A 12760-nucleotide genomic window follows, 5' to 3' on the forward strand; every position below is an offset into this window, starting at 1 on the left:
TTGACCTTCTCTAAACTTTTGAATGCACATGTCCAACTGTTCAATGTTTCAGTACTTTTTGCACAACTTGCTGTTCTCTAACAAGGAGCTGAACGGCAAAATTCACGACAGGTTTTTGATCCATGAATCAACCAATACATTTCCTGGTTCAATTAAAATTGGTATTTAAACAGTCCTCTTCATCATGCTGTTCACATTTTGACATCATGAGACCAAGACAACACCTAACAATTGATCAACAGTACCTCGCCATTGCGAGGCTTCAAACAGGATGTTGTCAGAGGGAAGTGGCCACTGAGCTTAGAGTGTCACAGAGTGTCATCAGCAGGTTGCAACAGAAATACAGAGACTGGAAGAGTCACAGAAAGGCATAGAAGTGGACGTCCTTTGGCCACATCCCACACTGATGAGTGCCTCATTGTGAACAGTGCCCTGCGGAACCGGATGATGAATGCCACTCAACTCCAGGCACATTTAAGGGAGGTGAGAGGCACCCAAGTGTCATGTCAGACCATTCCAAACTGTTTACATCAGCGTGGTCTGCGTGCTAGACGACTGCAAGGGTACCTGACCACACCACCAGGCACAGGCATCATCGTCTTGCATGGGCCAGGGAGCATTTACGCTGGACGAGGGACCATTGGGCCTCAGTGCTGCTCTCTGATGAAAGTCGATTCACGTTGAGCAGAAATGATGGCCGCCAACGATGTTGGAGACTTCAAGGCTCGCGCTATGCATCAGCCACTGTTGTCACCAGACGAGCCTTTGGTTGTGGTGGTGTTACAGTGTGGGCAGGTGTGTCTAGTCAATACAGAACTGCCCTACACTTTTTGAATGGTACAGTGACAAGCCCATACTACCTGAATAACATCATTAATCCAGTCATTGTGCCCCTGCATGAACAACACAGGCCTCATTTCATCTTCATGGACGACAATGCTCCAGCTCATCGAGGTGGCATCCTTAGGGAACGGCTGCTGGAGACTGGGGTACCTCAAATGGAGTGGCCTGCACTTTCTCCAGACCTGAATCCCATAGAAAACCTATGGGATCAGCTGAGTCGCTGTGTAGAGGCTCGTAACTCTGTGCCCCAGAACCTCAATGACCTGAGGGCCACCCTTCAAGAAGAGTGGGGTGCCATGCCTCAGCAGACAATAAGTCGACTTGTGAACATGAGACGTCGTTGTCAAGCTGTAATTGATGCTCAAGGGCACACGACAAGTTATTGAGACATTGACATTTTTTGTTGTGGTCTACCCACCGCTGTTGTTGGCTTTTGTTTCAATAAATTGTTTGAGATGAGGAAATTACCATTGCATGCTTCTACTTAGCGTGAACTTTTTACATTTTCCATAAATTTCCCCCAAAAGCCAAATATCCCTAACTTTTTGTGAGTAGTGTATATATACAGGATAAACTATTGCTAAAGGTATCTATGGTGTAAGTTATAAATGATTACAATCTACTAACGTAGTTATTAAGGCATCTAAGGTGTTATAACTATTATTTCTAAGGCCGTCCCCTGAAAGTCGAAGAGTCGAATCATCAGTCGGAAACCCGTCCACTGACTGAGATTCTTCAAGTCGAGCAGTTGTTTTTTGGGGTTTTTTTGGTCAGTCAGTGGGCATTACAATGACATGGTGAAACAGATAGATCGCCATGCCCCATTCCTCCAAATAAAACAACTAAAAACAGTGCGTTTCTGGTTGTTACATTTGGAGGAACGGGGACGTGGTGTGGTGGAACGGGGCTCTGTGTCGATGGGTATCGTTAAGATTTTAACAGTCCCACTACTCTTACTGATACATCCGGTACTTTTACTTTATAATGACCCATTTCTACTGGCCGGGCATCTGGGCGGAGGTGCAGCAGCGCTGTGCTGCCTGTCCCGAGTGTCAGCGGTTGAATCCACCAGCTATTCCCAGAGTGCCGTTGAGGCCCCTGCCCTTAGTCATGTCTCCATTTGAGAGAATCGCTATGGATCTCATCAGCCATTAGACCGTAGTGCTCGGGGCTATCGATTTGTGTTAGTCCTAATGGATTACGCGACCCGATACCCAGAAGCAGTGCCATTGCGCAGTATTATGGCCAAAAATGTGGCGCAGGCTCTGTTTAGGTCATCTCCCGGGTCTGGATTCCGAAGGAAATCCTGACCGACCAGGGCACCTCGTTTATGTCAAGCACACTGCGCAAACTGTAACTAGGCGTCCACTCAATTCGGACAAGCGTTTGGTAGTCCAGGCCATCTGTAATGGATGGCCTGGTCGAGCACTTCAACAAAACGTTGAAAAACATGATCTGGAAGTTCGTCCACGATGACAGCTGAAATTAAGACACAGGGCTGAACCCCCTGTTGTTTGCAGTGTGGGAGATTCCCTAGTCCTCCATGGGGTTTTCCCCCTTTGAGCTACTGTTCGGCAGGAGACTACGGGGAGTGCTTCACCTGATTAAGGAAAACTGGTAGGAAGGTCCCAGCACCAGCAAAAACAAGGTCCAGAACATCCTGGACCTGAGAGCAAAGCTACACGCCTTAGGGCAGGAAGCACGGGAGAACTTGCTCCAGGCCAAGGAACGTCAGTGCCGTCGATATGACAGGGGGGCTCGGTTAAGACAATTCTCACCGGGACACAAGGTGTTAGTACTACTCCCTACATCCAGCTGGAAATTACTGGCAAAGTAGCAAGGGCCCTTCGTAATCATACAACGCGTGGTGGAGGTCGATTATGAGGTCAAACACACAGACAGCGGGGTTCCGCCCAAATTTACCACCTTAACCTCCTAGAACAATGGAGGGAAGGCATGCCCGTGGCACTTGCCACAGCGACAATTGAGAGGGACGAGTTGGGGCTGGAGGTTCCAAAGGCAGCCGATCACACTGCGGCACTTTTAAGTGGCCATCTCTCTCCCAGCCAGAGAGCGATCGTCACGGCGCTGCCGCAGGCTTTGCTGACGTGTTCTCTCCCCTGCCCGGCCGTACGCCCGGGCAGGGGAGTGAAAGTGCGCTCTCGGCCGTAATGCCTCCCCGAAAACAAACGGAAAATAGTGCAGGTGGAATTAGAGGCCATGCTGGACATGGGGGTAATAGAGGAATCTACGAGCGAATGGTCCAGCCCCATCGTGCTAGTGGGTAAGCCTGAACCTGTGCGGTTCTGTGTAGATTACCGGAAGGTGAACGTGGTGTCAAAGTTTGATGCCTACCAGATACCCCGCATCAACAAGCTTCTCGACCGGTTAGGAACGGTTCCGTTTTTTACCACGCTGGATTTAACCAAGCTACTGGCAGATTCCCTTGTCCCAGCAGTCCAAGGAAAAATCTGCCTTCTCCACTCCGCAAGGCCTTTACCAATTCCGAGTGCTTCCGTTCGGGTTGTTTGGTGCCCCCGCGACCTTTCAGAGACTCATGGACAGGACATTGTCACTCAGAGCAGGGTCTTGTCATGCGTGAGTGAGAGCCAGGCAGTCACGCATATCTCCATATCTCCGGCAATGGAGCGGGAGAGGGAGGAGAGATGCCTCTTCTGATAATAGCGAAAATGCGTCTTAAAAGAATATCTTAATCTTATTGCAAGTTGGAAACAGGTTATATAGCTTAAATAAATAGAAAATCTATTTTCTTAATTTCTCCAATATGTTAACATTATCGGTAACATTGGAGCTTATCGATACTGCGGTCTTTTATAATTTATCCTCGGGGCCTGTTTAATACCAGGTTGGTCAGTACTCAACCCTGTACAGTGCACAGATAGTTGAATATTAGCATTGGACAACAAAATGACAGCCTTAGTTATTTCAAGTTAGTTATTTCATTACTGTATCTCATGGATATATGCTGGGAGATGGCTTGAGAGGCACGAATGATCTCAGAATTGCTTCCGCTGTCATTCTGACACATTGTTGTCGGTGAGCCTCATACAGCTATAAAGGCCAAATGATCTGTAGAGTTAATTGACCATTTGCAAAATGATGGCAAGCCCCACCTCCCTTAATTGAAGTATCCCACCAAATAACATGAATACAACAGCCTTCCATCCACTAAGGATAGCATGTATCTGTATTTTACTATAGTATTACAAATTATCAAGCATGGTTCTTTTCAGCTTGGTGCCTCAGCAGTTTGTGAAGCAGTTTACAACTGAGCATCTGAGAATCTAATAGAATTATTAAAAATCATATATAGAAATTAGTATAAATGTGTTCTGATCTCTCACAGTAATGATTTATGAATAACCCACACATTATCTTGTACCTGTTTTGGGATGTTTTGTTGTCTGCCCCTTATAATATTAGTAACCTGAAGGACTAACGGTAATGACTAAGCACTCATTGGTCCGTCTGGCTGGCACTGAGAAAGGGCTGAATCACTGGACCCTGTCTGTTGGCCAAACACGTGTCCTACTAATACACACACACACACACACACACACATATATACTCTCTCTTTGCTCATTTAAAATAGGCAATTCAAATCGATGTTTTATTAATTCCAGATGCATTTTTAAGTTTTAAATCCAATGTTTAGTAAAGGTAATTATGGGATTCCCTTTATGGAATAACGGTTGGATCTTGCATATGCAGTGGTACATCAGCAGAAACCACAAAAAAAAAAAAGGATTCCTAAGCAATATCAGAATACTGTATATGTATATTATACACAAAAGGTCACTCCCTTTAAACTGGACTACCAAGTTTCAATCCAATTTGTTTAAATTAAAAGAACTTCTAATAGCCAACGAATGAAACGTATTATCCTGCGCCTGTCTCATCTTTCCAAATTATTGATCAATAAATGGTGGACAATAATAAATATATTAAATAAATAATATTGTGGAGGGGCGTACTGGTGCAGCGCCAGGAAATGAGGAAGAGGAGGCAGGCGGCGGCGAAACAGCGCCGGTTGGCGTGTTTTATTGCTCAGTCTTTTAAACACAAAATGTGGCTCGTTGGCCAAAATGAAACTCAGGGGCTCGCAGGCCAATGTATAAATATAGTCCATGCGGTTCAACCCTTTAGTAAACTCCCGCTGTCTGTGTCCGGCGGCTTGCCTGTTTGGCTTATCTCGTCCAGTCCCATATGTCCCGCAGTCACGCCGATCCTCACTGCAGGGACAACCAAACATTTATTATTTCCAGTTTTGAAATCGAACGAATCAGCGGAGTCCCTCTGTTGATTCGCCCGATCGACAGCAGCTGAGCGGTTCCGGGATGGGAGCCTGACTCAGGCGCGGGCCCCTCGGTGGTCCCTGACGGTCCCTCGGTAGGCCCCTCTATGTCCAGGGTGGTAGGCGGTGGTTTGGGCATAGGCCTCGCAGAGGTCCTCTGTGAGGACTATGGCGGCTCGGAGGGAGGCTGGTCGGTGGCATCGTACCCAACTGGCCGCGCGGGCCGGAAGATCTGTGTTCCGGAACTGTTCGGTGGCCACCGCCTCGACGATCTGGTGCGGGGAGCGCTCCTCCGGTCATAGACACGACCAGGAGCTGCTGGCATGCAGGAACAGCCAGCCCGCAGTGTTGTAGGGGAGTGACCGGAGGCGCAGGCGGTGGCCCCCAGGTGTCCTCCCTCTTGACGACAGTGTTGCTCATCCCCTGCTCCAGCGGTAGGGCATGCGATCCGTCATGCCGGCTCGCAGTCCGTCCAGCCGGCCGCCTCAACCATTTGTTCAAAGTTAGTGAGGAACGCCTCGGGATCATCCTTCCCAGTCATCTTCTGTTGTGGGGGATTCGTTTCTCGCCGGGTCTGGTGTGCCAACCAAGTCTTGGTTGGCACACCAGACCCGGCAGACTTGGTTGGCCTGCTGGCTTTCCCGGGGTGCCTCCTGGTCCCGCTCGCGGACCCTCACCATCTCCTGGAACTGCAGTGCTTGTTGTTCCGGCATTGTGGCGACACCCTCCCCCATCTGTTCCATGGGGGAGGGTGTCTGGGATTCTGCCTCGCGCAGCTCCATTATTATTTCCTGTTTTGGGATCGGACGAATCAGGGGAGTCCCTCCTTGATTCACCCGATCTGCAGCAGCTGAGCGGCCTCGGGATGAGAACCTGCACCGCCTGTCTGCAGCGGCAGCTTGACCACGCCCCCTTAGTCCGCCACAAATATATACATATTAAAAATAATAATAAAATTATTATATATATATATATATATATATATATATACACATCAATGTTAAATAAATATAAATAAATTAATTAATAAATAAGGAACAGTTTGAAGACATCACAGTGTGTACAGTGCCCAGCTAGTCCTACTCATTTAGGTACGTACTGTATATACTGTACCTATAAACAGTTTCATAATTAAATACAGTATTGCAAGTGAGAATTTATATTTATCTGTTAAAAAAAACAACAAACAATCATACTAGACATACTAAAGCCCCTACATTGCTGAATAAAAAATATCCACCAAAGGCAGTAGTCGTCATTCTCACATTAGCCTCCCTTACGGAAAAGATTGGTATGGAGTCTGTTCCCACATAGGTGACTGTTACCGATCCATTACGTAATGCGAGCGGTGTCTAATATCACGCGAGACTGGGCAACAGAATCATATTCATTTTTAGATCCCCTGTCTTTCAACCCCTTCTGGATGGTCTTGGCCCAGGGTCCATCACTGGTCAGGCGAAGATCTTCTGTATGTTTTTGGTGTGGGGCCTTACAAAGAGGAAACCCCATGTGAGCATGGGAAGAACATGCAAACTCCACACAGAAGGACCCCTAATCAGGAGATAACCCGCTGGAGTGCAGTAACAACAACAACAGCGTCCCAGGTGGGAATCAAACCCAGGACTTTCATGCTGTGAGGCAGCAGTGGAATGCACTATGCCACCGTACCCAGTCCACTAAGCCCCTGTCCCTGGAAGCAATTACCCTAACCCAGTGTTATTCAAATCAGTGTCGTCATTTTCAACCTGTTGTCTCTGCCTCCGGAGATGGAACGTTCTCCACCCATTCTCCCTCTCCCTGTCCGCTCGATTGCTCCGGCTCCATGCTGCGGTGCACCCCGTGGGTAAGCGAAGCGCTTGTGCCCAATGTGCCCACACCGCAACCTGAACTTTAAAAGACACGTCTAGGGTCTGAGTGTCATATTTAAGAAGAAAAATAACATTTAAGGATATAAAAACCTGTGTCCGTAGAGACTTGGACATGTTTCAGTTTCTCGTCTTTGCAGCTGAGAGCCACGGTTCAGGTTGGACTCGCAATTTTTCAGAATGTTTTTTTTTCTTCCCGAAAACAAATATATATTTTTTATATTTGTATGTAATAAATATTTGTAAAAATCCACTTTTTGTGCTTTACTTAGATTCCGCTTGACCCTACATTATGGCAATGTTACTGCTTCCATTCCCACACACTTCCATTGACAGCCGTACCGGCATTTTCCTGGAAATGATACTAGGTTGAGAGTGAGGAGATTTAGGGAACGACTTTTACGGAACATCGACACTGGATCCCTTTCCCATGTGGCACCAATACGGAACATTGCCAGTAGATTTACGGCTCTCAGCTCAAGTGGGAAGGGGGCTTTAGTCATCCTGGTGCATTTGTCTTGCAATTTGAGCAAACAAATGGTTTCAGACCTAAGTAAAAAAGTAAACACTCATTTGGTACACTAGATAGTATGCTAGTGTGCCATTTCGGACGCAACATTTGATCTGGAGCGATAGGAGCGAGACAAAGTATGGAGAGACGGACAGACGGACAGAGAAAGAGACGAGGTCCAAGGAGATCCAAAAGGGAGAGAGGGACTGGGACAACGGACGAGGGAGACCGAGATGGAAAAGAGGACCGAGAGAAACAGAGCGATAGATAAAGAGGGGAAAATAATGAGAAAGAGAGAGGGAAAGAGGGAACGGAGAAGGAGTGCAGGGGGGCTGGCGGACTTGAGGCTAAAGCCGGCTGCGCTGTTTAATTACTGTAAAATAGGCAGTAAGCTTTTCTTCCCACCTACTCTTAGTCTCTGTTAATATGCTGTCAGCCTCTTCTCCTCTGCCTCATCCCCTGACACACACATACACACGCGCGCGCACACACACACACACACACACACACACACACACACACACACACACACACACGGACACACAGACACACACACAAAACAATTTACATACACTTTAAAATGAACGCATGCACCCCTGCACCCACACAGCAATACACAGTAATTGCATGCATCGCACGCACATAAGCTAATGTCTCTCCCTCTCCCTTGCTTAAACTCTGGTGTCAGTCGCTTTCTCTCGCTTCCCCCCTTACTCTTTCTCTTTATCTCTCTCTCTCTCGTTCCCCTGCAGGCTCCAGCCTCAAGCTGAAACTGAAGTTTAGGGGTCTTTAATCGAGGAGGCTGACGCCTGCGAGCTGCGGTTAGGCAACAAAAGCTGGTTACTGGCAGCTTTGTTTCTTCCTTTCTTTCTTTCCTTCTTTTCTTTTGTTTGTCTGGAGCACCATAATGCCCCCCTGGTCTCCTTGAGTTCTCAAGGTCCAGACTGCCTGTCGATAAAAAACTCCACACAAAATAGACAAGTGTACAACGGATACGCACGGCGGTCCACGGTTGCTGAGTGAAGAACGCTCTCCAATGAACTCCCCCGGCTTTCGCGGGGAGTATTTTTCAAGGTCTGTTTAAACACAATAAGCCTGTCTAAGTGGAGGCTGATTCATTGAAGTAAGTAGTGGGATAAATCAGCGTCTACTGTTATGCTTGCATCAGACGATGTTTTTGTCAGAAGTCATTCTTTGAGGTCATTCCATAGGAGAGTCCACACGGAAGTAACGGACATGCATTCAAGATGTGACAAAAATTGACACAACAAACACAGATATCGTTCTCCCTCTTCACCTTCTCCTCAGGTCACTGCTCCTCTTTCTCCATGTTAGCCGAGCACGCGGATCCGCCAGCGTTTAATAATTTGCAGCAGGATGAACACAGCTGTAACGGGAGTCGTTTTCAGGTCCACCATGCACTGGCCCTGTGGTTACAGTTTCAGTGTATCTACTTGCAAACGTCTTCACCTTACTCCACCCCTTTTTACACATGAGGAACAGAAGAGTTAACAGTGAGAGAGTTTAAATGTCCATTAATGCGCCTAATGGTCATGCGAAAAGGGTTCACGTGAAATATTAAAGACTAGGATGGCCAAGGATGTCAAAGGCCAAAGTTAGCCACTTTATTCATCCCCATGGTAGGGCTAGGGTTAGGGTTACTTTGCAGTTAGTGTTAGGATTAGGTAATTCAGGGGGGTTCCGCCACCGTGTATGGTTTGCTTGCAATTGTCTTCCGGAGCAGGCAGCTGGGGATCGAGCATCTTGCTCAAGGACAGTTTAATGTAAGGGACGGAAACAGCGATCCTATCTACCTTCTGAGCCACGCACCTCCTGGTTGGTACCGATGAGTGTGGTTATATGCAGTAATCCCATGACTGGCAATAATCAGGTTCATAAATAATTTCATCCCTGGCGGTCTGCTTTCTCAGCTTTGTCCAACTAAAAGGGTTTTCTCCGTTGTGAACAAAGTGTTAGGTCGTGGAGCTCTCTTTGATATTTTGGCTTTAGTGCACAATTGTGCCTTATAGACAGTTTTGATGGAAAAATCTATTGTGGTTTCCCTCTCTACACCAGTGTTTAAAAAAAAAAGATCTGTGTCAATTCATCTTTGTGCACAGTTTTAAAGATCTTCATCTACAGGCCATTCCGTCGGTTGTAATTTACTTTGCCAGATCTAACTACACAACTCAAGCAGTTTATAAGGTTTAATAATATTATGTCCTCCATTAGCCCGTCGTTATGCCACTTGGTTTTAATAGCCTCAATTATCATCTTGTCGCTGTTTCATTTACGTCCTTAAACTTTTGAAATACCTCTGTTTCAAACATTGCATTTTCAATCACTGTTGAATGATCCTATGTTACAAATCAGTATGTTTTTTTCTGATCTGATGTTCAAATTGTTATTATTATTAGGGGTCCAGCCTGCAGGGCCCCTAATAATTAGTTATTCCTGGTTATCCAAGTCATTGCTGGGATTTTTTTATTTTTAATCTTCTCAGTGTTTTTGGAACACGGCAACGCATGGTACGCACAGACATGGCTGAGGTCTCGTTAGAACAGGGACACTTTAGACGTCTTGTTGTTCGAGTTTTATCAATAACGATATACATTTGGAGAAGAAATTAATAAAAAAACTGTCTCATTTTACCAGAAGTCGAAGAACGTTGAGGCGATTTGATCAGTTTCAGGACCGGCGGCTTTGTGACATCATCATCCGACGTTATATAGGTCCAATCTGAGTCTCTTAGAACTCATTCGCATCCAGCCACTTGCGAATGCGACACCTAGACGGCTTGAGCTGATGCTGCCGATGTTGCGTTTAATGGAGACTCAGAAAACTGTAACTTATGCTGCGTTTTACAAAACCCTGAAAACTATAATTGGTCATAAAAGGAGTCTTCACACCACAGGAAGTTCTAAGAACCTTTGGAGAATCAAGGGCTTGGTCATAGAAGGATCTTGATCAATTTCACAATAAAATCTTCCATTGATAACGATGAAAAATTAATAAGATTTTTATTTTGATACAGAGTCTGTTTTCCTCTACCTACAAAGACACAACATGAACAGCCAATTGTACAGCAGAGAAACAAACATGTGTCATGAACAGCCAATCGTACAGCGCAGAGAAACAACCATGTGACACAAACAGCCAATCGTACAGCCGGAGCGCCGGAGCTTCCTCCGCTCTATCACTGGCTGGGCAGCAGGGATGAGGCCCTACGGAGCTGACTAGGTGGGTCTTCCTCAAATGCTAATTTGGCTCCAACTCGCCCTCCTCCCAGCCCGAGCCCGCCGCAGACCCAATCCCCACAAAAGGAGAGCGATTAAAGAACATCTAACCTCTAACTAACCTAACATTGCTAAACTAGACCCCATGTATTGCTGCCTGCAGCTATATTCATAATAATTATAGTTGATGTTATTATTGTGATTATATAATAATAATAATAATAATAATAATAATAATAATATTTATAATAAATATTATTATTTTTATTCATATTATTATTACTATAAAGTAAATAAATACAGACACATTTGAGCATATAGATATGAAAGAAAAAAATCTGAGAAAAAAAAGTGGTAAATCTTGCTTTTGTAAAAATCTGTCTTGAAAACCATCTTTAATTCCTTGCTGATGTATGAATAAAGGAAAACTGCAATTGTAATCAGAAATGGAACTTACGGCGTTGAACCGGACACACAGGACTGCGCTGGATCCGCCTAGCTCTCTCCGAACTCTTTTATTGATTCAACTCCATTAAAAAAAATTGGCCAGATGAGCAATATTCCGAGAGCACATAATGGAAATAGTACTTGAAATACTCTTAAATCCATCAAATTCCTTGGTTGAAAGGAAATGCTGTATGTGTGTGTGTGTGTGTGGGTGTCAGTTCAGACTTCAACCTCTCCTACACCACAGGACCAATCATTTATCATACCATCACTTTACACACACACACACACACACACACGCACACACACACACTCCCATTTCCTTACTTCTTAGCCATTATCTCCATCGCTCAATCACCTTCTCCTCATCTCACGCTGTAAAAAAATAATAAATAAATAAATAAAATACCATCTTCCCTCCTATTTAGCACTGAGCCGTTTCAGATTTAACTTTCAGTCTTTGATAGTCCTCTCTGGGGAGAAGCCTCTTATTGTGTAACAGACTGTCTGTCCATCACCGAAACGCTGTGTAGGTGCAGAGCGCCCACAGTGCAGACCTGCCTGCCTGCATTTATGAATATATTACTGTGTGAAAAAAATAATAAAATACAACTGCCTTTTGGAACCACACTCGATGGATAGAGGAAGGCGGACGACTGAGAACCATAGAAATATGGACAAGTAAGGAGGAATGAAGCAGGAGCGGCTGGGCTGGGATCCAAGGTTGGGAATGCGATAGTTACTTTCAAAATAACGGTCAAAAGAAACCTTTAAAATAAAGAGATGGGTCTGCACGCATTTCATAAATGTATCTCTGCGCCAAATCAAATTGTTTTGACACCCTTTGAGGTGCAATCAATTTGAACCCTTTTTAGCTTTTTTATGTCAATACATTTATTCTTTGTTGCTTTTATACCATGACTTCTTGGCCTCAGGTAAAGCACTTTGAATGCCCTTGTGTGTGAAGATGTGCTATACAAATTAATTTGCCTTTCCTTAGCAATCTTTATGTAGTTTCTATGATTTCATTTTAGCAGTCGCTATTTGTCGCTAATTGCCCAATGTTACAAATTGGTGGTGTAGAACAAGGCAGGAGTGAAACACACCAAAAAAGAATATGTAAAGGTAGTTACATAATTAAAATATCATACATGACATATAAAAAAGGTAGCATGATTGGCATAACATCCAAAATTGTGAATTCTAAAATTGTGAATAAGTCGCATATATAAAATAATGACGTTATTAACATTAACGTTGGATGTCACCATATTCTCAATGCATCTCTTTCTATGTTAGTGAATTGTGTGTATTTATTTTTCACAATTTGCAAACACTATACAAAAGAAATTTTAAACTCACATTCATGGAAAATGTCAAGCTGAGCAAACTACTCACTGTACTAAAAAAACACATGTTGTGATGCCAAACTCATACAGTACGCAGTTCATCCGACGGCCACTAGGGAGGAGGATCCAACTGTCACGGATATGCAGTCGTTGTGAAGTGGGATTTAATAATTCCATATCGCACTGTGGCCATC

The sequence above is a fragment of the Zeus faber genome (genome assembly GCF_960531495.2).
Source record: "Zeus faber genome assembly, chromosome: 8".
NCBI classification, from domain to species: Eukaryota; Metazoa; Chordata; class Actinopteri; order Zeiformes; family Zeidae; genus Zeus; species Zeus faber.